General features: G+C 39.0%; 1 pseudogene; it reads left to right on the forward strand.

The window, feature by feature from the left end:
- Positions 1-7388: 7388 nt before the first annotated feature.
- LOC148776199 (neurexin-1 pseudogene) lies at positions 7389-8328 on the forward strand (annotated as a pseudogene).
- Positions 8329-26686: the final 18358 nt, after the last annotated feature.

Consider the following 26686-nt stretch of genomic DNA (forward strand, 5'->3'; position numbering starts at 1 on the left):
GTTTTGTGACCCCATGGACTCTAGCCTGCCATTCCCTTCTTCAAGAGATCTTCCTGACTCAGTGATCTAACCAGTGTTTCCTGCTTGGAAGGTGGATATTTTTACTGTATGAACCACAGGGGAAGCCCCTAAAAATATTAAATTGTCTCAAATTTATTTAAATAGGAATCATTTTACATCTTACCTACAAACAAAAAAAGAAATAATAACATTAAAAACACCTCATCTGTTTTCATTAAGATACTTTATATAGTATTTGCCATTAAGAAAAGATATTGCTAATACATTCCAAAGTTGACTGTGTAGTTTTCTAAATTCCTCTTGATGAAACTTTTAAAAAAGGAATGAACATTAATTAGCATCTGTATTGTGTCAAGTAGTGTCCTAGGCATATTCAGTCATTTGATGAGAGGCAGTGTAGCATGGTGTTTAAGATCACAGTCTTGAGTTTGAATTCTTCTTTGCTCTTATATTGCTAGCTGTGACCTTGTCTGTCTTGGTTAACCTCTCTGTGCTTCACTTTTCTCATTGGTAATATGAGTGAAATCCTAGACTCTTTCTTATAGGGCTGCTGTGAGGGATAAACTAAGTTAATGTAAGTAAAATGCTAGAGCAGTTTGGCATGGTGTAGACACTCATCATTAGATATCGGCATTGTCTTCACCAGATCTAATAAAGTGTCATTATCTTTATTTTACTGATGAGGAAACTAGTGTTCAGAGAGTTGAAGCAATTTACATTTAGAAACAACACAGCAAGTCATACTTTAGAGTTTTTTTCACTAAATTATGTTGTGATTTTTCCCCCCATTCTATACACGTACTGATAGTTTTCTCTCTGCATACTTACTGAAGGAAAGAGATCTTTTGTCTGTCCATATCTCTTAGACTAGATACAGTAGTTGCTTTAAATCTGGTAACTGAAAAGGGGATTATGGCAACACACAATTTATTGCCTCACAGTTTAGATTGTGTGTAAGGGGTAGGCACATAGGACTTTTTGTTTTAAAACTTATGCATGAAGAATAAGAATTTTAATATATCTTTGAACTAGAAAATCACAGAAGACGGCCTGTGGAAAACTACAGTCCAGTGGAAACACTGTGTAGACCAACTGAAGATAAGATCCAAATTCACAAAGGTAAAATAAAAGAAACTAAATAATTAATCAGGTCTTACACACTGGTGGCAATCAATGGGTTTGAAGAGTCCAGGTAAAAGACAGGACTTTGACTCTTGAGAGAGCCTCTAGAAATCTGCTAGCATCATCAGATTCACTGAGGAATGTACACAGATCTTAAGGGTATTGTAGAACCTTTTTAGATTCAATTCTTATAAATTAGCTGTCCTTTCTACTTACTTTTGTAGTAAGCTTACCTCTAAAAGAGACATATGTAGGCACACCTTATATGCTTTTTATTCTAGAATATTTTGACAATTTTTTTAAAATGCCCTAAATTAGGTAGAGTATATTTGTGGTCCAAATTCACTTAATGACTGATTAACCTTAGATAAGGTATTTTTCTGAGACTTAGCTTTACATTATTTAATAATTCACTTAAAAAAATCATGTTAGCAGTTATTAGTTCATTACCTTCCCAAAGTAATCCTGTGGAATAAATTGGCACTCACTAGTACCCATACTTTCAGTTCAGTTCAGTCAGTTTAGTCGCTCAGTCGTGTCCGATTCTTTGCGACCCCATGAATCACAGCACGCCAGGCCTTCCTGTCCATCACCAACTCCCGGAGTTCACTCAAACTCATGTCCATCGAGTCGGTGATGCCATCCAGCCATCTCATTCTCTGTCGTCCCCTTCTTCTCCCGCCCCCAATCCTTCCCAGCATCAGAGTCTTTTCCAGTGACCCATACTTTACATTTGGATTTCAGAAAAGTGACTTCCATTGGGTCAGAGAGAACAGAATGGGCTTGGAACTAATAGAAAAAAACTAGCATTTATTCAACACAGTTCTAAAATATTTTATATCTATTTATTGATTTAACCTCCACAACAACAAATAGATAAATCGGGAACTGTTAATGTATCCATTTTACAGATGAGGTGACCGAGGCATTGCAAGATTAAGTATCTTTCTTAAGGTCACAGCTGATACAGTGCAGAGATGAAATTCAAGTCCAGACAACCTGATTCTAGTTCCCACACATTTAATTACTTGACCACACTGCCTTTCTGAAGCCAATAAAAATAATACAATTTATTTCTGTCTCCAAGTTATTTAGACTCTTAGACAAGCAGTGAAAGTATAAATAGGCTTATCAAAAGGAATGAGTTCTGGCTTCTTTGGCAGGAAATGGATATCGGATTTGGAATGTATATTATTTTAGTACTCCTGAATTTGTCTACTTTTTACAGTTTTGCTATATAGGGACGAGATGCAGAAAATAGTCCTACCTTAACGGTATTTAAGGCTGAAACTATTAGGCTTGTGTACTGAAATAAATATGTCTGCTTTTTCTGCTCTAAAACTAACCCAGACTAGGAATATAATAGGGTTAGAAATTTAAATGTCCATAGGACTCAAACTATAATTAAGCCACACACCTCAGACTTCTCTACCACCTATTTTGCAAGCTTCCTTTAGATTTAACTCCTTTGTCACCAAACTCAGCAATGCCTACTGGGCATGCCCAGTGATATGGTCAGTGCTTTGTATCAAGTTTCATTTCATCCAGGTTTTACCAGCTGCAAAAGGAAGGAGGAGACAGAGCGAAGAGTTAAACAGGAACAGAACTTGATTCAGCTCCGGATGTCCATGGCAGAGCACAGAAAGCTGGGGGAGGAGAAAGGATGAGGAGACGCTACCACCAAAGTACCTTGTCCAATAGATGAGTCTGGGCTCTTAAGCTGGCACGTTAACTTGGTGGGTCTCTTTTGCATCTTTTTGGCAAAGCTTGGGCAGATCGTGAAGATCTGGTGATCACTCATCCCAGGGCCACTGTAAGGGGTGGGGCAGGGACCGTGGATCTGGGGGAATGCCAGCGATTGTGTGAACCTTGCCTGTCTCTGCATTCCTCGAAGAGCTGCAGCTTTTCTGGGGTTCCAAGCAAGAGACCAAAGTGCACAAGTAAAGCGAGAGCTCATCTTAATCACCGACTCCTCGGCCCCTTCCTTTTGGCCCTGGAACCAACCCTCTCAGATACCCTTGCCCAATCACGACTAAACCCCGGAGAAGTGGAATCTCCCCACAGCTTTCCGTGGGTCTAGCAGGGGCCTGGGCATGCTCAGTAGGGTACGTGTTTCTCTCTCTCTCTTTCCCTCTCTCTCTCTCCCTCTCCCGCTCTCTCCTCTTCCTCTTTTTCTATATCCACCGCCCCTCTCTCTCATGGAGGAGGGTGGGTGGTGACAAGTTAGAAGCACTTGCGTTAGGTCCCCGCCCCCAGGATAGGGCTCCCCCGGCAAGAGGACGAGGCAAAGGCAGAAACACACCTCACTGCGCAGCATCCCTACCGGGAGGGGCTGCGCCCGGCGGGCTGAGCCCACCAGTATCCCTGTCTGGGGACGGCCCGCCGCTCTCCATGGTACTGCGGAGAGCTCAGCTCCGCCCTTCTCTTTCAGAAGGACAGCACCCAACGTCACGTAACCCAGCCTTCTCGGGCTCCACGACCGCCTCCTCCTTCCCAGCTCTTTCCCTCTCCTCCTCCTTCTGCTCCCCTCCTTTGCCTGTTCTCCCCTCCCGCACTCCTGGAGATAGACGCTCAAGCCTGACGCCTCTCAAAAGGCAGCAGCAGTCGCCTTATCCACAGACCTCAGGAAATTCGCTTTGACCGTTGCATGCCTCAAGCTCTGGCTCGAGCTAAGGGGGAATAACCGGGCAGGTAAAGAAGCTCAATTTGTGTTGGGGGGGAGGGGAGGGGATGGGGCGAGGCTAGCTGGAGAAGGATATCTTTCCCCATTGTAATTGAGCCAGGATCTGCCACAAATGCACAGGGAAGGATGGGTGGTGGGCGGGTGGAGGAGTATAGATCTTGGTTGTTTTGCATGGAGCTTTTTAAATAATGGCAAGAAGATGAGATGGTCGAGCTGGGGTAGTAACTTGAAGACTGAATGCAGTGATTTATTAGCAGAAAAAGAAAACGGGCAAGTTAGAAACCAAAGCAATAAAATACATCTAGAGCTACATCTTTCCCTTCCCCATCAGCCCCATGCTGTGCCTAGCCTTAATTTGTGCAGTCGACTCCAGGCGCCAAGAAACTGCACTGGTATTAGAGATGGGGCTTAGAGACTGGGCGGGAAAGCCAGGGAGAATTTTGGGTGTGCATTGGTATTAAGGGACTTTGAAATATCCAAGGGGAAATGATAGGCACTTCTAAAAATCCTCTCAAAGATTTCAGGTTCTTTATTATGATATATTGAATGATGCATGGAAAGGTGTGTGCATGTTTGTGCGTGTGTGTGTTACCATAAACGTATTAAAATAAATTCAACTGCAGCCCATGAGCATACTGTATCGATCCTTCCAGTGGCTTGGGAATGAATTTGATTCTAGAAATGAAAGAAAAGATTAATGAGGCTGTTAGTCTGCTTTTGAATTAGAGCGCTTCTTCCTTTGGCTGCAGTGAGGTTGTTTTTCAGATCCTTTTATTTTATCCTCTAATTTGTGAACTCGCAAGGTTTTCCCGGCACCTGGAGAGAATCCTTTTCTCCATATAAATACAGATACTCTTTCACACACAATGAGCTTCCTCTAAGAACTGGGAGAGTCAGTTGACCTCCCCTGTGGTAAGAATATATATGTTTTCCTCCCTCTCTTACATTCCTTAAAAAAAAAATTGTCAAGATATGCATCGTTGGAGGAGGGCAAGAGAGCAGTGTAAAGAAAGGTTTTATGATCTATGGAATGTCAATTAATAAAACAATTGATTCCAACTGACTAACAACAAAAAAATGGTTTTCTAACACAGGAGCTTGTAAATGGTTTCAAAGCACTTGATCTTGAAATTTCAGGTTCATTTCACAATGACTGAAAATTTCACAGATTTCTGAGTCCACTTAAATTATGAAATTCTTCTGAATAATATGTTTCTTAGAATGGTTTTTAAGAGCACTTTTCTTTGGGTTTGGAGCAGGAGTAGACAAGATATGGCTGGTGATTACTGATGGTGTGGCATGTATCAGCTGTAATAAATAAGCAACTGAGATTTTAATTTCCCTTTGCTAGTGGGCAGTGTGTGTAGTGTGTTGTGTGTGTGCTGAAACAGAGAGAACTGGTCATCAATTTCATCTGGGGAGGAACTTGAAGTGGGATCCCCTAGCTTGGTGGCTCTCAGATGACACCTGTAGGGATTGCTCTGTATTGAAGACAAATGTTCTCAGTTCCCTTCATGGAGGAGCAGCAGCACAATGCGGTGCCATAAATTACTGCTAGTTTCAGCTTGTAGGAAAAAAAGTGTTAATTGGATAGTGAGTTTCTGTGTCTAGGCAATAAACTGGTGTCTGTGCCTGTGTGTGTTGTGTGTGTATGTGTGGGTGGGGGGAGATAGTGAGACATGGAAATGGTGAAGGAAATACATATATTTTCTGAACCGGACCAGATGATACATTGTGATTTTCTTGGTTAAAATATGAGAGTAATTTTTGATTAAAAAAAAACCCTGAAAAACAATTCACTATATATGAGTTCTATACCATTACAAGAACCTGTCAGATTAGAGTTGAATAAAGAGAGATTAAAAATAGTATAGTGAGTAATTCAAAGATATGATTTTAAATGGAGCTTCCCCAAACCACAGCAGCTAAGGTGACACAGTAGCTATTCTAACCACACAAATTCTAAGAGCTGACAGCCAAAAAGGACTTGAAGAGGAGTTAAGATCACTGCACTGTTAGGCAAAATATTAAATACTCGACTTTAGAGGAGTTAATATTATGGCAGTTGAGACACAAATGCTGCCGAAAACAGACATCTGACTCCAGTGAGGTATTTTCTCCTATAACGAATGATTCCTTCAATAAAAAGGAAGAAAATACTTGTTTGAAATTTAAGAATCCCAAGAAACCATCAGTGTTCTTCTCTCTCTGAGAAAAATAAGAGTAGGAATGCTACACAAATCCATGCTGGCAGCTTCCAGTCAACAGTTTGGTATGCTTCGCCTGCTGTAAAATCAGCTATTAACTGAGATTTAATAGGCTGTATTTTTATTGTCCATATAGCCAGTGCACATATAAGCAGAAGTTTCTAACAGAGTCTTTCTCCCCCCTCTCCTTTCCATATATTTTAAACTTTCTCAGAAACATTAAAATATAACATTAACCAAATTTCTATTTAAAAGAAAAACCTTGGGAGGGTTACTTATTAATGGTTATAATAAGCTACAAGGGTGTAATGGCTGATTGTAAGAGTGTGATATTAACTATTAGGCGACATTAGTTCTTCTGACTTATAGATCAGGACAAATAAGTTCCTTCCAATAAGGTTAACTCTGACTTGCTAATAACAGCAATTACATACCTGATTTCTGGGATGAATAATGATTATATGATACTCAAACTTTAGACCTTAATTTTTATTTTAATTCTCTGCAGATTTCTGGGTCCTTATAAAACGACAAAATCAAACCAAAATGCATCACCAACACACGACCAATTGATATGCTGGCATGTTAGCTTGGCCTTGCAGAGGCGGAGAGGAGAGAAGAGGAGCTGGTGTGTTTTCCACCTCTAACAGCTTCTGGCTATTTCACAGCTTCTGTGTTTGAACCCTACTGTTGGGGAGGGAAAAAGAGAAGTAAAACCCAGCCCCTGAGGCCATGTGCAAGGAATTCTGCTTTGGCTACAGTAGTACTGGAAGTCTATGATAATGGCAGAAGAAGGAGGCCTTTGAAGCTACTCTGGGGTTGATAAGTGGTGCCTTACTGGTTTGGACACTGCATCTGGAGGAGAAACACTTGAGGTGTTACCAAGCATTCAAGGATCCTGGTTTATTGCCGGCATCTTACTTCCCTGGAAAGTGTTTGCTTTTTACCTGACTCTAACCGTTTCCCTTTTGCCTGGTACCACTGCTGATACCTGGCAGACGATGATATTTGAAGACTGAAGTATCTATCGATCCCACCGATGCCCTTGGACTAGTTCATCGGATTCAAATGGATGCGTGATTTCCCTTGACTTTCTGTTGACACCTTTTTCCAGAACGTTGCTTCCAAAGTGTATCCTCCCTTTGGTCTGGAAGTTCTGTGGCTGCCCTGTGCTACTGGGGTCTACGTTTTCCAGTTGGGAGGGGACTATAGGGAGAGAGGGAGGGGTTGCTGGAAGAAGAAGAAGAAAAAAAGAGCTAGATAAAGGAGGGGACATCCCTCCCACTCCTGCCCGTCCCCTTACCCGACTTCTTTCCGGACCCCTATTTCTGCATCACGGTGTCCAAGATCATTTTGACCCTGTCGGCCCCGGCTCCCCCCCGCCGCACCCCAGCCCCGAGCATGGGGACGGCGCTTCTCCAGCGCGGGGGCTGCTTTCTCCTGTGCCTCTCGCTGCTGCTCCTGGGCTGCTGGGCGGAGCTGGGCAGCGGGCTGGAGTTCCCGGGTGCTGAGGGCCAGTGGACGCGCTTCCCCAAGTGGAACGCCTGCTGCGAGAGCGAGATGAGCTTCCAGCTGAAGACGCGCAGCGCCCGGGGCCTAGTGCTCTACTTCGACGACGAGGGCTTCTGCGACTTCCTGGAGCTCATCCTGACGCGCGGCGGCCGCCTGCAGCTCAGCTTCTCCATCTTCTGCGCCGAGCCCGCCACGCTCCTGACGGACACGCCGGTCAACGACGGCGCGTGGCACAGCGTGCGGATCCGCCGGCAGTTCCGCAACACCACGCTCTTCATCGACCAGGTCGAGGCCAAGTGGGTGGAGGTCAAGTCCAAGCGCCGGGACATGACGGTGTTCAGCGGCCTCTTCGTCGGGGGGCTTCCCCCGGAACTGCGCGCCGCGGCGCTCAAGCTCACGCTGGCCTCCGTGCGGGAGCGAGAGCCCTTCAAAGGCTGGATCCGCGACGTGCGGGTCAACTCCTCTCTGGCCCTGCCCGTGGACAGCGGCGAGGTCAAGCTGGACGACGAGCCGCCCAACAGCGGCGGCGGGAGCCCGTGCGAAGCGGGCGAGGAGGGCGAGGGCGGGGTGTGCCTCAACGGGGGCGTGTGTTCCGTAGTGGACGACCAGGCGGTGTGCGACTGCTCGCGAACCGGCTTCCGCGGCAAGGACTGCAGCCAAGGTAAGGCCCGAAGTCGCTGGAGCCTTGGGGCCTTGGCCTGGGCAGGGTACGGGGAGGAAGGGCGAGGCAGGCCGGGGCCTGTGCATGCGGGCTTCCTTCTCTGGAGAGCTTGTGTCGCTTAGGGTCCAGGTGAAAACCTGTTTCGGGCCTCTTCGCCTTCTCACCTCCCACAGCCCCTCCCGTGGCCTCTTGGAAAAGTTGAGCAGCCCCCATTTCCAGGTTCAGTTTCCTCCCTGGAGCCCTTTCCACCAGTCCTACTTCCTTCCAAGTGGCAAGTAAAATGACCTCTCTTCTTCAGTCCTCGGGTTCTTTGACAAGCCGTTCCCTCTCTTCACTGGACTGGGGCCCATCAGAACATACAGTGTGCTTTTCCTCTGTCACCACTGTCTGTAATGCACAGATTTCCCCCATCAGATGCAGAATGGGCATACCTTTGGTGAAAAATGAAGTCAGGAGAAATTGACCATGGTTGAGAATCCCCACATATTTGGTAATGGGCAAGGGAGACAGGATTCATAGACACAGTTGTGTCTTTTACAAGTAGAGTGGCCAGTCCTGCTCCTGTGGGGAAAGGGGGGTGGGGTAGGGCAGGACTTGTGCAAAATTTCTTGATTAGTAAGAGGTTTCTTGGAATTAATGGTAGTTTCTTTGGCTATGTCCAACATTTGTTGGTTTAATCAAGTTATTTCTGTGGTTTCTTGAAGTGGGAGAGAGGTCAGTTCATGTTTAGAAGTGTTAGAGATTAAATAGTGTATTTCTCAATCAGATGACTTGGGAATGTATTGAGTAGAGAGATTTAGATGTTGGACTGGGAAGCTTCTGCAGGCTAATAAACAGGGGATGCATATGAAGCATTGCAAGAGATTTTCCAAGGATATTGAGCTAATGATATTTACCTGAGTAGTGGAGGCCAAGCTGTTGTTCCTAGGGATTGAAATTGTGGAATTAAAAAAAAAAAACACACAAAAACCCCTCATACCTCTAAGTTTAATTTTCTCCCTTTTATACATAAAATTCAGTCATTACTGTGTTTTTCAAATGTTGCTACATAACAATGACCAAGGAAAAATATTGTTGTATAAATACAGGAAAGCCTGTGAACAAAAAGTGAATGATATGAAAAAGAAATATGAATGTATCTGTGGCCGAGCAGGAGAGATGTCAGGGTTTAAAGTAGATAGCTTTCGGGTCAAATCAAGGCAGTCAACAACATATGGATAAATGGCATTTATGGCTGTTTTTTAAAGGTGAATTATTCAATCTTATTTTGAAAGCTTTAGGACAAAAACTCTATGTATGGCTGTATTTTATTGTATAATATCTTCTGGACTTTTTTTGTTTTTTTATTGCTGACACTGCTAAGGGGAACCAGCCCTTGTAAATCTTACTAGACATGGCAGTTCTTTCTTACCTGACTTTAAGAGAAATGAAAACTCGATAAAATTTGTAATTGTTTAAACAACAGAAAGGGGAAAAAACATGTAGTCATTAGGAGAGTTCTGTAGCCTTCATGGTTTTATGAAAAAAAAGTAAGGTGTGATTTTACTGCTTTCTGCCTCCATGAAGGTTTTTGTTTTCATGTATTTTGGCTTAAATAATTATAGAGGACTGTGTATCCCATGGCCTATACTACACTTTAGCTTGATCGGTAAATTTCCATGGATTTAATATCAGGTTTTGTAGTTTTGTTTTATGAAAAATGAAACAGTATATGCTTTTTTCTCTACCAAATCTAACTTGATTATAAACCATGAATAAGTTAGCTACATTTGATGGTTTGCTATAGTATAATTTGAAGTTGCATACCTCTGCACTGATGCATAGAAATGAATAAAAGATGGACATTATTTTATGGAACACATTGCTCTAAATATCCCAATGCTGCTTTAAAATACAGAGCAGACAATTTAAGGAAGAACACATGAAATATAACTTCCTTCCTTAAATTAGGAAACAAATATGACACAATGACAGCTTGTTCTGTGTGGGAGGGTGTTTTAAATGAAAATTTTTATTTTTCTGTGCATTTTTAACGTAGGAACCCAGGGATGTGCATAATCAGGAACAGTTAAGAGTGGAGGAAGCATGGAAAAAGTAATATTTTGAAGAAAAGCAGAATTACATATCTCTGAAATGGAAAATGGAGTGATAAAGGCAAAGCCAGTCTCCCTAGAAAGATTGGCTCCATTTTGCTTATTTTCTCTGTTTCATGTGTGTCAAGTGACTATTAAATAATTAATTGAGAATGGATGCCTCTCCTAACACCAATCATGTATTGATGGCTAGGAATAGATGATTTGTATTCAGATGAAATATAAACAAAGCCCTGCCTGTAGCCAGTGGTTACACTGATTGCCACATTTAAAAAAACATTGTAATTTAAAAACAAACCCGTAATCATTTGAGAAAATTTGGAAAAAAAGATTAACAACAAACGTTAAATAATTTTCAAATTATATCTGGTCCCAACTACAATTTTTTTTAACTTGATAAAAGTCCAATATTTTAGTTGCCTTTGTATTCCAAATGCAATAAGAATTATTAAAAAGAAAATTTAGGAATATTCTCTTCTTTCTAGAATGCCTTTAAACAACTTATGCACCTATGGATTTCTAGAATATTTTCATTTAATGAGCTCACTTTTATCCTTACTCATTTGTTCAGATAGCCTGGCAAGTTTTATTTATTTATTCATGTGGTGATGGAAAGAGAAAGCAGAAAGGTTATGTGTCATGATCAGGTTAGTGGAAGAGCTTGGGACCAACCCTCTTACTCTCAAGCCCTGTATTTATCATGATTGCTGAATATGCTTTCCATTTTATTAGATTTGATCATTTTTTCAGGTCCAGTGATTATTCAAGAGAATACACACACACACACAGAACTAATGTATATGATGGATACTTATGGGATACATAGCTTTTTCAGTGAATCATACCCATCTAAGTGTCCTGGGATCATTATTATTTAATAAGTTTCTACTTAAGATCACTAATAGTTTCCTAGCAGCTTGAAAGAATTAGTGAATTCTGTGGCCACCCAGTTAAAAATGAGAATAAAAAGCTGATCAGTGAGAACTTAACTTATACATTTCATTATTTCCAAATCCAGGTTTTATTCATTTTAGGGCCACTTATATGAAAATGTCATACTAGATGTAATATCAATTTTATTCACTTCCTCTATTTAAATAGCCTGAAACACAAGTGGCTTGAGATGGCTGATTATTTAATATTACTGAACATAACAGTGTGATAGATACCACTTAATGAAGTCTCTGCTTTCTATGACTTTATGAATGTTGCCAGATAGACAACCATATTCACTCATTCATTCATTTTTTTCTTTATTCAACAAGTATTAAGTGCTTTGCCTGTGTCTGAATCATAGGCCTAAGCGATACAACTGTGAGTAAACTGTTAGAAATAGTTCCTGCTTTCATAGGAAGGTAAAAGCCTCACATTCCAGTGAGGAGGCTCAGTAATTAAAAAAGTAAATACATGAAAACTTTAAACAATAGTATATATTTTGAAGGACAAGTACATTGTACTATGAGAACTTAAAATAGTGTGAACCGAATTAATCAAAAAATGTTTTCCTGAGGGGTGATACTTAAACCAAAATCTGAGATATAAGGAATTAGCCAGATAAAGACAGAGGAGAAATGTTAGATCACAGCCTGGTGTAGGAGCTGACATGGCACATTCAGGAAGCTAAGGGAGGGCCCTTGAATGTGGAACTCTTAGCGCAGTAGGGCGGTCCTGTAGGGCCTTCCAGCACAGTGTTAAGAATTTTAGTCTTTATTGAAAAAATGATGGAAAAACAATGGAAGGAGTTTAGTCTGGAAGGTAAGGGGGAGGACATCATTATCAAATTTACATTTCAGAATGATCAGTCTGACTATAGTGTAGAGACCAGATTGATAGGAGGCCAGAAAAGCATTATTTCTATTTGTCACTCAACAACATTTGTTAAGCACACACTGTAGACTGTAGACTGAGCCAGGGGATATAGAGGGAAGCAAGATTCTTTTTCTGAGGAAGTTAGAATCTTTGTAAGTTTGGTTCTGTATAGAACTCTGAGGCCGCTTGTTTGGAACACTTTGGTTCTACCTGTAAAATGCATTATCTGAACCCTTTATGTGGATTATTATGTGATTTCTTTCAGATATGTCCATTGAATCTGTAAGCTTCTGAAGCCCATTGATAGTGCCCTAGTTAACTATATTCCCAAGGACCTTGCTCAACATGCCTTCCTTGTGATTATATAGATAGATAGATTTTAGGTTTTCAGTATTTTAACTTCTCCAATAAAGGGAAATACTACATAGATACAATCTTCATAAGGTTAAAAAAATTAAGTAGTTACTGTATAGGTAAATACTGGACAAAAATGATTCAGAGATTTTTGCCAGAGTTTTGTTTGAAGTCTACCATCAGAGGAAAGGTGGATCACCTATGCTGAAAAAAACTTCGAGGGGAATGGAGAAATTCATAATTTTTATTTTTGTTCTGAGAAGCGTTTGAAGCATAACAATGAAAAGCATCTGTCTGATCTATCAAAAAAAGCTTATGTTGGCTGTAAAATAGTAATCAAAACTGACCATTTTAGAATGCCATAAATGAAGTCGAATGTGTTTGTTTAACTATGCTGAGATGCTTTTGTAGTATAAAGATTGAATTACACAGACTGTGGGACCACACTGCGTGGTTTCAGTGGGCTCACTCAAACTTTATTCCTCAATACTGTCATCTGTAAAAATGGTATAATAATACCTGCTTCAAAGGGCTCTTCTCAAAAAAAAGCAGTTCACTTCATGTAAAGCTCTTAGAACAGTTTCTGGCACATGGTAAATATTCTAAAGTATCAACTTGTTATTTTTGTTACTGTTATCACCACTACCACTAGCACCACTGCTTCTACTGATACCAGTTTCTTCAGGGCTACTGTCAAGTAAAATTCAAATATATGCGTGCATGCTCAGCTGTGTCCAACTCTTTGCAACCCCATAGACTGTAGCCCACCAGGTTTCTTTGTCCAAGAGAGTTTTTTAGGCAAGAATACTGGTGTGTGTGTTAGTCGCTCAGTTCAGTTCAGTTCAGTTCAGTCGCGTCCGACTCCCTGCGACCCCATGAATCACAGCACGCCAGGCCTCCCTGTCTATCACCAACTCCCGGAGTTCACTCAAACTCATGTCCACAGAGTCGGTGATGCCATCCAGCCATCTCATTCTCTGTCGTCCCCTTCTCCTCCCGCCCCCAACCTTTCCCAGCATCAGAGTCTTTTCCAGTGAGTCAACTCGTCGCATGAGGTGGCCAAAGTATTCGTGTCCAATTCTTTGCATCCCCATGGTCTGTCCATGGAATTCTCCAGGCAAGAGTAGTGGAGTGGGTTGCCATTTCCTTCTCCACAGAATACTGGAGTGGGGTGCCATTTCTTCCTCCAGGGGATCTTCTCCATCCAGGTATTGAACCCCTGTCTCCTGTGTCTCCTGCATTGCAGGCAGATACTTTACCTGCTGAGACATTGAGTAGGCAAAATTCAAATATGGAACCTTTTTTTTTTTTAAATTTAAAAGGAATTTTAGTGTAATAATGATCCTTGCTTGATTAGCCCTAAAGTTTCAACTTACGAAGAAAAGCAGAGTAAACACAGTGAACCTTTATCTCTGTTTTACACAGCTGTGCTCTAATGTTATTCATGTCTGGCTGTAATTAAAAATATTTAAAACATTCTACTTGAGAAATTTTATTGTAATTAAGTGAATCTTTAATACAAAAGCATTTGTAAAAACTATCATTTTCTACATAAATACTTTTATCCATCCTAATCCCATACTTAGTGATTTTTTACAATATTTATCCTAATATATAGGTATCTAATGAATCTGTCTTATTTATAATTGGTCTTTGAAGTTCATCTGTAAGCCAAGTTATTTGTCTGTATGTTACAGAGAAGTTAGCTAATATATTTGAAAGAAAGATTCCTTATAGTTGCATGAACAGATTATATTTTTAGTGTAAAATCATATATACTAGTAACATCATGTTCTAGTTTAGGTTAGCATTAAATTAAATTTGATAATTAAATGATTATTTAAGAAATCTCTGATTAACTACAAAAGGACAGGTAGTATATATTTCTTTTATTCTTAGCTGCATTCTGAGTATTAGAACCTTGAACCACACTGGTTTCTGAAAACAGGACTGACATTCCTTATTACTTTCTCAGTGAGCATTTGGTGACTACTCTGTTCGTAGGGCTAACTTCTATAAATATACACTGAAAATTAGGCCTTACTGTAGATATCCAGGTTTTGTTTTGTTACGGAGATGATAAACTTATTATTAGAAGCTGTTAGGCAAACTGTACTTTCAAAAATTGCACAAGTATTTGACATAATTCAGCATAAATCATTTTTGCATTCTAAAGGATTTTAATTTGTTCTGCATCACAATATTATGTAGAGTCCTTTTACTTTTTCCTTGTGTGCTTCTCTATGATTGTATGGCTCAGTTCCTTGCTGTTACTTGGAAGTGTAGAAATTGGTAAGTGTGTGTGGTCCTTGCTGAGTAGGAAGTCTTAAAATGTCTGAATTAAGTTTTAGGGGGAGAAAAGTTACTTTGGTTAGTTGCTTTAGAGCTCTTCAGAAATTGCATGGCTTTTTGGTTTTCACTCTTAAGCATGGATTCCATGCATTTCCACGTGCATATGGAATGTCTACAGTGCTCGATCAGATTATTTTCCAACAGTGTTATTGTTTACACAGTGCATGTAAACAGAAGGTGGTGTGGTATCTGCAGAGCTAAATTCCAGATGTGGCATTGCTTCAAAGTTCTGATAAAAGTAGAGTAAGGCTGCTGATGTTCTAATTTCAGTTTCCAAGACTGCACTTTGAGAAACACCTAATCAGACCCGGCTAACCTACCTCACAGAAGGTTTGTGAGTAGGTAATAGACGTGAAGTCTCAAAAAAACATGAAACTTTAGAAGTATCCAGTGGCAGTAGGGTAGTGGCTCTAGGATGTTGTGGATGTGAATAGTGAAAATGTTAAACTTGTTTCTGTAAATCTACTTTGAAGTCATTTTCGATGAATTTTAGATTGTTTACACCCAATAGTAGGTTTGAGATTTGGTAGAGTTCTCTTAGTACATATTGAGACATTAATATAGACAAACTGCCTAAAGAACTGAAAGATCTCCTTGTTCCTCCTATGTAAAATCCAAACAAATGGAATTAGTAACATAAGGTAGCAACTGTATGAGTATATATTGTATGATTATATTTATGTGAAGTTCAAAACAGAGACAGCTAAATCTGCGTAATTGAGGTCAGAATAGGGATTCCTTTTCAGTGGTGTTGAGTTAGAAGAGAACACAGTGGAGCCTGTGACATAGTCTTGGTGGTGGTTATATGGGTATATGTATAAGTAAAGATTCACTGAATTAACCCTTAAGATTTATGTACTTTACTGTATATAAGCTCCACCCTCCCCCAAAATAATTCCTTCAGAAGTGTTGAAAGGAATGCTTCTCAGTGAATACCAATGCACTGATTATGTATAAACAAATTGCAAACGAATCCTTAATGGAAATGCATACTTACAAATTTTAGCCCAAGAGTCAGACATTTGCAACATAAATCCAGTGACCTTTCCAGGAAACAAGTGGATTTCTATATGAATGCATCTAAGAGAAAGGAGAGAGATATTGTTTTAAATTCCTATACAACTTTTAATGTGGTTTCCAATTTCTTGTGCCATTATATTGGAAATAAAACATACGGTCTTATTTTACATTTGTATCTGTTTGAGTGAAAATCTTACCAATACGTTCAAGCAATATATGTTTTCCAATTAGAGCAACCCAACTGTGGTATTTTGGGTAATTAATGATGAATGTATTGTAAAAGCTCAATAAATACTTGAATGAGTGGATAGTGGAAAAAAATTATTAGTCGAGTTATACTCTCTAAACTATAAATAACATGATTCCTCCCCCCCCCAAAAATATTAGGCATCAGTTTATTTCAAAAGGTACACTACGCCCTCATACTTTACTGGTGCTATAAGTACCTCTTGAATACAATTTAAAATCATTCTGTTTAGAATCACATTTATTATACTTACTATTTAATGTTTACTTGGAGAAGGAAATGGCGACCCACTCCAGTATTCTTGCCTGGAAAATCCCATGGGTGGAGGAGTTTGGCAGGCTACAGTCCATGGGATCACAAAGAGTGACATGACTGAGTGACTTCACTTTCACTTTTAGTGTTTACTAAGTGAAAGGCATTGTGCAGTGTACTTTATCTGTTTTACCTTATTTTTTCCTGCAACATCCTACTTGATAGGTTTTGTAAAATGCCCATTGTACAGATGAGAAAACTCTACTAGAAAAACTAGCTTGCTAAAAATTCCATAGCTCAATGGCAGAGATGAAACTTGAGCCCAGGTGTGTTTTTTGTCCCAGCAGGCAACTGTATCCATTATATGACAAAACCTGTGTGTGTCACTTAACAGACAGGTGAGAGCTGCTGAAAATGTGTTCCCTACTTGTCAACTTGGTGCCAATTTGAATGGGTGATTTTTAATAAAGCCTTCAGAATTGATGATTGTGGCAGACCCTTACATTTAGTGCCATTTCCTAATGTCATGATAATAAAGAATTGGATTAGCTTGTCAGGATTCACCACACTCTGTATATATAATGCTTGTGTATTTGCTTTTATTGTTGCTTAATAGGTTGATTCTACTCTGATGCAACCAGAAGTAAAGAACCAATATCTTGCATCTAAAGAATATTACAACTAATTCTTGATCATTTGAATGAAAATTAAGTTTCCAAAAACAAGCTACACAATTTCCATCTGTTTCAGATTCTAGGAGATATAGTTAATTAAAAGTATCAAAGTCCATGGTGATTCAGCACAAATGTAAAGACCCAGGCTGGTCCCCTAAGTATACAGTTAGTGAGAGTTGCTGAGTTAGAACATGATTCTGCTGAAGATATAGGTGATGGTACACTGGGCACTTAATTAAAATTACATAATGAGAAAGTAGTGTCTCTTTCTGAATAAGTGAATTTGGCTTCCCAACACATTGCCTAAAATTGAACTTGGAAGTAGTTCTTAGAGTTAGTAAGGTATATTCTCAATGCTGTTTCTGGTATATATGAAACACTATTATTGAAAAGAAATGGGAAGAAAACAAGACTGACCTGGCAAGACAAAGTGCTGACCTGGACTCTTGTCTAGTCACTTGTGCTCAAAACTGTCTGAACTGTATTTAGTAAGACACCGATGTCACATTATGGGAACACGTGCTGCTTTCAAATAGCACTTTCTCAGGTTGATTCCCAGGAGGGATCTGGTGGTTCAGAAGTTAGAAGAGGCACTGCTAAGAAGAACAGTTGCCTCACTAGCATGCTAACATCAGGTGGGTCTCCCTTTGTTTAATTATAGACATGATGAATTCTGTGTGGATGGCAATCCATAACAGAAGCAGTACTGATCACAGTTACTGTCATTTGTTACCTTACAATACCTGGTCTTGTATGTAGAGCCAGCTAAACTTGGGTGTTACTCAGACATCGCTAGATTCAGCAGAAAGAACCACTCCAGTCCAGCAGAGGCAAGGAAATTAAAGACTCATGTTTTTCTTCTAAGTAATGATGTCTCTCTATAATTAAGCGTGCCTGGACTCTCCTTAGGGAAAAAGCTGGCATATCAGCATATAACTATAGCTGCTGTATGGAAGATACTACCTTCCAACTTAAACTTTTCATCTTGAGTGCAGCACTGATTTTTTTTTTCCCTGCAAACAATGTAATTATTTATTTGAAAAGACTGTATGTGATGCTTAAGGTACTAAATGTTTAATTTTTCCTGATCAAGACAATATAAAAATAGGAAGTTATATATTGTATTCCATGACCCAATTTCACAATTACATGTGTAGGAGGATACGTTTATGAACCCCTGTTTTAAAAATTGAGTCAACTTTCTGTGAAAAAATGTATCGAGATTTTTTAAAATCATGAAACATTTGTTTTTGATACATAAAAAAGTACATGTATATAAACAGAGATATGTATACACAAAAATATGACATGTAAAAGAAAATGCATAATATAAACAGAGAAGGATTTTATTTGAAGTCTTGAAAATCATATTGAAACCCTCAAAAATATATACTGGTTAAACATACCAATAAAACATAATGTTTTTATTCTTTAAAATAGTCTATATAACATATTTTCTTATTTTTCTATGTATTTTTCTCTTTATATATTTTTCTATAGAAGACCTTAGAAACTTGAAACATTTATTCTTAAATTATGACAACTGGCTTTCTCTGATCAGGCATAATGTCAGAGGTTTTTGAGGTTTTTGCAAAATAGCACTTTCATATTATTAACTAAAACCCCAACTGTTCCTGGGGGTTGTATTAAAAACAAATTATATTAAGTCTTGCTCTAAGACTGCTCTGACAGTTACCAAGAGTAACTAACTTAATGAAACTTTATTATTATAAAATAATGATAATTATTATTTAAATATCTATCAGAATGAGCCACAGTTATATTCAAACATGTGAAAAAAGTTAAACTAATATTGATAATGACTTTTTAAAACTTTCATACTTAAGAAAACCAGGGAGTTAAACTTATTTACTGAACCCCTAGTGATTTTCCTGTAAGCTAAGACCACCACAGGAATATTTTGAAACAGTCAGCCAGGTTTTAAAAAGTCAATAATAGCACCAAAACCCTTTACCAGAGTAGGTATCAATCTCTACAAAATTTTGCTTTTAATATTCAAACGAGTCATTTATAAGGTTCAGAACGTGCCTCATTGTTTACTTTTTGTCATTATATGGGTATTTTTTTGATATATGGATTATTAATCTCTTTACCTTTGGCCTCTTATACTCTGTGCAACCCCATGGACTATAACTTGCCAGACTACTCTGTCCATGGAATTCTGCAAGCAAGAATACTGGAGTGGGTTGCCATTTCCTTCTCCAGGGGATCTTCCCGACCCAGGAATTGAACCCGGGTCTCCCGCATTCCAGGCAGATTCTTTATCATCTGATCCACCAGGGAAGCCCTTTATACTTTTATTCAGATTAGAACGATAAAAAATAATATAATAAATAGAATATAATAAACTATCTTCTACCACAATTTATATTTTTTTTACTTCAAATAACATTTAAAGTTTTTTTACCCCCCTTTGGGCTTTATACATTGTTTATCCTTCTTCAGCTCTCTACGTTGATTTCCTTCCTCAAATATAGGCAAAGGTAAAGCTTCATGAATTAGAATAATTCTTCATCAGAGATGGCAGTTCCCCCTCTCTGATTGTTAGCTGAGAGTTGTCCATTTCCCCAGAGGTCGCTGGAAATAAAGAAAAATGGTGGGCACATCTTCCTCCCCTAGACTCAGGATGTTATTCATCTTGGACAAAGTCCCTGTTTGTATGACACAGAAAATGTTGTGTTTCATCCTAAAACAGAGGTAATGTTGATTTGCATTGGGGCCAGATATTAATTTTTTAGAGTCTTTCACCCATAGGGATGGAGAATGGAAGGACAATGAGGCCTCAGAGAAGCTGTGATGCTTGGAATATGTAATAATAAAAATGAGATAGAAGGCTGAGAAAGAAGAACAGGAGATAGGGAAAGAAGAAGATGATTAGGGAAAAAGGAGTGTTGGAGAAAAGTTTGAGAGAGAGTGGAAAACTAATAGAATTTGAAATGATCAGAACATTGTGAACTAGTGACTCAAAATATTACAAAATATTACATATCTGGTTAGTGGAGGAAGGGACAAGAATATGCATTTCTTGACTTTTAGCCCTGGAATTGAGCTGAAGGCAAACATAGGAGGAAGAAAAAGACAAATATAACCGTATTCTTGCCTACAATTCAGTCAAAGAAACTATAATCATCTTTTGTCTTTGGCAATGTGTCATTGGGCTCTTTCCTACTCATACCAGTAAGAACAACAAAAACGAGCAAAATCGCACATAACTCGTACTGTGTGTCAGGCCCTAATTTAAGTTCTTTACACACATTAATTCATTTACTCTTCCTCACTCTTCTCTGTTTTAAAGATGTGAAAACTGAGGCCTGCTAGGAATTTGCAAAGCTGGCATTCTAATGAAGGCTGCATGCATGATTCCTGAGGCCATGCCTTGGACTTGTAATTCCTTCTTTTTTAATATTAAAATAATAACTGGGTATTCTTTATATACTCCTTCATGTGTAAGAATCTGCCCTGCGTTTAAAAGATGCCTGAATAAACTAATGCCATTTCATATTTATTTACTCCCCTTCTCTTAGTATTCCATGTTAAATATTTAATAACTTTTTCTGGGCAGAATTTCTTTTTTAAATTTAATGAAAATCCTTTCTCTGTTGACATAAATTAATTTATTCTTGTTAAGTCATCAGTGGAAATAAAATTCATGTATTCAGTATTTCCTTGAGTTATCTTTTTCTACCTAAGAGAAAGAGTACTGTCTTCACTGAGCTAAAACATTTCAGTCCCCCTTCTGTGAAACTGGTCTGACATTCTGCCTCCTTCTCCTAATAGCTGCCTGTTATGTTATGTGTGTTAGTCACTCAGTCATGTCTGACTCTTTGTGACCCCACACATACTGTAGCCTGCCAGGCTTCGCTGTCCATGGAATTCTCCAGGTTAGAATACTGGAGTGGATTGCCATTCCCTTCTCTAGAGGAACTCCCCAACCCAGGGACTGAACCCTGGTCTCTTGCATCACAGGCAGATTCTTTACCATTTGAGCTACAGGGAAGTCTTCCTGCTATGTTTATTTTACCCACTATCATTCCGATTCACTTATACTCTCCCAAAGTTTAGTTCCCAAAATGTATCGCAATCCTCTTGGTCTGTTCATCGTAGCATCAGCATCCTTGCACTTTCATTGACTCCCTGCCCTTCCTCTCCTCTCTGTCTGACTAGCTAATTTCCTATTATACATTGGAAATGGCATAGGCAGGGACTTCGTAAAAATCCTTAGTAGGTTGTTGTTACTTGGTGGTTTTAAAAAAAAGCCTCTGTCGCTCCTGTCGGTAGATCAAGCAGTCCAGAATGGTGTAAAGGGAAGAGTCTTGATAGCACTGTATTTTTAAGCCAGAGAAGTAGGCCAGAAAAATATGAGCTGACAAACAGAAAAAATAATTTGGACTAAGAAAAATGGGCAGTGGAAGTCTGGTCCACAGAAGGCTAACCAGTAGAAATGGATATGAATAACAGTGTGTTGACTGAGGCCCAAGGAAAGAGAAAACGATATTTGCTTGTAATTCTATTGTAAATGTGAGAACAGGCCAGCAGAAGTGGTGGGCAAATCTCTATTCCTGGAGATTCTTAACAATGGCTTAGACAGACACATGCCCTCTTAAACTGTTTGATTTCCCTTCTTCTGGTCAGAGACCTGGACTAAATAACCTTCAGAATACATTTTTAGCTCATAGTTATGTAAATAATTATACTTTTGGGAAAACTTTTAGCATTCAAATCTTCCAAGTATGACAGAATTAGCTTAAAACAACACCCACCCCTAAAAAAGAAAGTCCCCAAACTACCCCCTGCCAAAAAGGAAAAAAGCCAGAAAACCCATTTTAAGAGGGTCTGAAGTTATAATTCACAGATGCATTTGAGTAAAACATAGCACCGACTGCTGCAGAGTATAAACTACTTCCCCAGTTGCCTTAACTTGCTGTGCTGTGCATCGGAGTCCCTGGAATCCCCTCTAGATGGGCTCTTTGCCCATCTGCTTGTGTTTGCCTTGAGCCACTAGCCCTTGTTGTCCTCTTTACCCAGTGGATTGCCCCAGTTTCATGTTTCCTTCGACGTGGTCGAGTTCAAGTTACAGCTGCTGCCTGTACCTCAACTCACCTTGTACCTCTGTTCATGGTGCCATCTCCATCGCACCCTTCCGGCATGGAATTCACCTCCACCATTTGTGATGTTTCTGCTTGGCTGACTCACTGCAGCACATTCCAGTGGTGTCACTCCCATATCAAACCTTTTATTCTGTTATTTCTCTTCCTCTGGGAAATACAGCTTTGGATAAAAGGGGTTTTAGCACTAGTGTGAATTCTTCCTGGAGAAGGATGAGATGATAGGGCTGAAAAAATAGTCTTTGAGTTAAAAACAAAACAAAGAAAACAAAACCAAAACAACAACCATTCACATTTATTTATGGGTACTGTAATGTCCTTGGTTTCTTAGTATAAACAGTTACACAAACCAGAAATCTAGCTTATCTCTGACTTCTATGTTTTTGTCCATTCATGAATTCATTCATAATTCCTAAACCACTTACTAAGAAGCTATCCTAACATAAGACAAGATGTTAGCTCATACCATCTCAGAGTTGTTCGTTCACCTTTGTGTTCTCAGTACTTTTGAAATTTGGCAGCACAATTGAAAGTGTTGAGACCTAAATACAGTATAAAAAAAAAGGGGGGATCAAAAATGTGTGTAAATCTCACTATTAATCATAGTATATGGAGATCTATAATAGAGTGTACATGTGTACCTTTAGTGATCTTATTAATGATATCCTCAGCTGTGGTAAAAATAAGCCTTTTTGAAAAATGCAGTATGCCTATAAAGAGTGAGAAACATGGATCATTTTAAAAATTACACTTAATGGATCGTTTCACACTCTCAATTAAGTCACCATAATTTCAAATTATTCTAATCACTGGATCCGTTCATATTAAAAGGAAATAATTTGTAGTACGTCATTAGCAAGTTATAGAGAATAGGTAGAAAAAACACTTGATAGCAAAAACAAGTTTGTTTTTTCCTCTGCAGCAAGGAAAATCAGAAACCTGACTTTTTTTTTCTCTTCCTGTGAGACACTGTGTTTGGTCACCACTGGTCTAAGAATTGAAAGGGGAAGAAGTCACATTCTAGTGGAGTAGGCTGTCATAAATGATTTTGTGTGTGCGTGCTAGGTCACTTCAGTCAGGTCCGACTCTCTGCAACCCTGTGGACTGTAGCCCACCAGGCTCCTCTGTCCATGGGATTCTTTAGGCAACAATACAGGAGTGGGTTGCCATGCCCTTCTCCAGGGGATCTTCCCCACCAGGGATTTAACCCACACCTCTTACATCTCCTGCATTGACAGGAAGATTCTTTACCACTAGCTCCACCTAGGAAATCCATAAATGATTTCAATATAATGCATTAAATGCTGTCACAGAGATGAATATCTAGGGCTACTAAGTCAGGAAATAAAGGCACTAATCATGTACCTTCAGTGACCAAGTTCAGTTAACTCTATTGATATGTTGTTTCAGGCTCTCACATTCACCCAAAAGGATTGTTTTATAATCTCTTTACCCCTGTTACAAATCCCAGGCTGTTCTCCATATTCCCCCACCTGAAGCAGTTCAGTAAAGAACTGCTGCAGTGGTCCTTTGAAAATAATATTTCTCCTTTGGCTTAAGGATAAATCACACATTCTTAATTGTGGAAGGTGAGTACTTTTCTAAATGTCTCGTGATATTCCCAGTCTCATTTCTTACCATTTTATCTTAATTGAAACCTTGTGGTCTAAGCCAGTCATTATTTGTATTATGACTAATTATTACATTTATATGTCTCAGGGACCTTTCTATTGCAATTTTTGTTGGACCAAAAACCTTCTGTCCAGTCTCTACTGAGTGAAATTTCACCCATCCTTCACAAATCTCTGTGAAGTCCTCCCTGACATCCTCGTGTAGTCCTCCTGCAGAACCAATGCTGGATTTGCATAGACTCTTGATGGTATAGTTAACATGACATTCAACATATTTTGTTATGGTTATTTAACATCCCACCTATTTCTTCATGTGATTCTAAGTCTAGGGACATTTATACTTCTGTGTGTTCTATTATCTATCTATCTATATGGCTTATAGTAGGAGCTAAACAAGTTCAGTTCAGTTCAGTTCAGTTCAGTTCAGTCGCTTTGCGACCCCATGATTCGCAGCATGCCAGGCCTCCCTGTCCATCACCAACTCCCGGAGTTCCCTCAAACTCATGTCCCATCGAGTTGGTGATGCCATCCAGCCATCTCATCCTCTGTCGTCCCCTTCTAATCCTGCCCCCAATCTCTCCCAGCATCAGGGTCTTTTCCAGTCAACTCTTCACATGAGGTGGCCAAAGTATTGGAGTTTCAGCCTCAGCATCAGTCCTTCCAATACCCAGGACTGATCTCCTTTAGGATGGACTGGTTGGATCTCCTTGCAGTCCAAAGGACTCTCAAGAGTCTTCTCCAACACCACAGTTCAAAAGCATCAATTCTTCGGTGCTCAGCTTTCTTCACAAAGTTAGTAATTTTAATTATTAGTTTAATTAATTAGTTCAAGTTATTAAGAAGGGAATATTAAGGATAATGGGTCAAAGAAAACAAGCAGTTATTTAAAAGAGAAATACAAATGTCCAATAAATATGAGAAGCTTGATCTCTGTAGTAAGTGCTGCTGCTGCTGCTGCTAAGTCACTTCAGTCGTGTCCGACTCTGTGTGACCCCATAGACGGCAGCCCATCAGGCTCCCCCGTCCCTGGGATTCTCCAGGCAAGAACACTGGAGTGGGTTGCCATTTCCTTCTCCAATGTGTGAAAGTGAAAAGGGAAAGTGAAGTCGCTCAGTCATGTCTGACTTGTAGTGACCACATGGACTGCAGCCTACCAGGCTCCTCCGTCCATGGGATTTTCTAGGCAAGAGTACTGGAGTGGCTTGAGCAATATAAATTAAACTGAAGTATTATTTCTTGCCTAGCTAATTGAGAAGATTAAAGGGCACCATCATACACAGTATTGGCGAAGATATGGCAATATAGGCACTCTTATATTAAATCTTCTTGAACATTTCTGGTTGGAGTGTACATTGCTGTTTGTAGAGGCAGTTTAGCAGTAGTTATGCTAAATATGAATGGATATACTCTTTAACCCAGCAATTCCTATTTTGGGACTTTTTTTTTTTTTGACAGAAATACCTGAGCATATATCATAAATATACAACAAACAACATTATCTGTTGTTTGTAGTGCTGAAATCAAGTAAATGGAATCAACTCAAGTATTAATTAACATTTAATTGGCTAAATAAACCATGTTATACCCTTATATAGCACCTAACAACATAACTTGAATGAGGTATATCTATTTAAGTGGGAATGAAAATGTTAAAATATATTGTTTAGCAAGCATGAATTGCAAATACACATATATACACATGCGTATACACATATATTAAAAAAAATAGTATCATATGTGTATTTATTTATGTAACAAAAGGTAAATAATTTGTAAAGATCAGGTATTACACTGTTTTCATGGAGGGAATAAAGAAAAACCTTTAAATTATTTGCAGGATATATTTGCAAGTACAAGACCAGATTAATAAAGGAAGTTGGTGACTCCATTTTATGGGATTTTCAATCTGATTTTGAAATGCCAAACTAATAGTCTATTTGAGAAGATCAGACTCGTAATGACTTTCCAAGGTTTTATATTATCATTCTAGGTTGAACATTCCAGTATAGAAGTAAAAACAGAATATTCATATTATCAGAAATGAATATAGCACTGATCTTACAGGATGTATTCTGAAAGACAATCATGAAAGATAGAATTATAGAATTTAACTCCTGTGTAACTCCAAGGATTCTTTTTTTTTTTTTTTTTAACTTAGACCCATTTGTCAGGTTGAATGACAATTTTCCTGGTAATTAACAAAAGGATCTTAGAGACTGTAAGCAGATGTAATAATTCAGTTCAGTAGAGTGATTTCTGTTAAATGTCCCAATTACAATGTCTCCTGCTATTCTTAACCATCTCCAATACCAAATTAGAGAGATGGCTGTGTCTCAAACTGGTTTCACAGTCAGGTGTATTACCATTTTTGTAATATCTCCTCTTCCTAATGGAAATCCTCGCAACATCTGAGAAGTTCCAAATGACTGGCAGGATTTTCCTGCTTTACTTCATACACATGTATGTTATCAATAATTACTTCGTTGACTCCTTAATTTGTCCAAATTTGTGCAGGCATAATGGAAACTGACAATGCAATTTTCCTGTGAAAATTGTCAATGGGTGACTAAGCTGAGCAATTCACCTCCTTCCCATTCCTTTTGTACAGCTATCTTATGCTACACCAGGATGGCTATACTTTGAAAATAGCTCATCTATATTCATTCACCCATGCGTATAAATTGATTTGCATGCTCATTTTGCAGTTTCCAAATATGCATTTGTTGCATAAAGTTTTTCATATCTAGCCCCAAATGGCTCTTTTAACTCTTCCTCAAAAATTTAGCTGGTGTGAACCAACCACATATTAAATTCAGTTGCTTGCAGAACTGAATTTATATAGAAAATGCTAAAAGATTGAAAGGGGAGGCTTAGATCTTACCATTGGTCAAATTTATAACTAGGATCTTGCTTTTATGGGTC

The sequence above is a fragment of the Moschus berezovskii genome, chromosome 11 (genome assembly GCF_049115385.1).
Source record: "Moschus berezovskii isolate FMDL1 chromosome 11, NW_MosBer_1.0, whole genome shotgun sequence".
NCBI classification, from domain to species: domain Eukaryota; kingdom Metazoa; phylum Chordata; class Mammalia; order Artiodactyla; family Moschidae; genus Moschus; species Moschus berezovskii.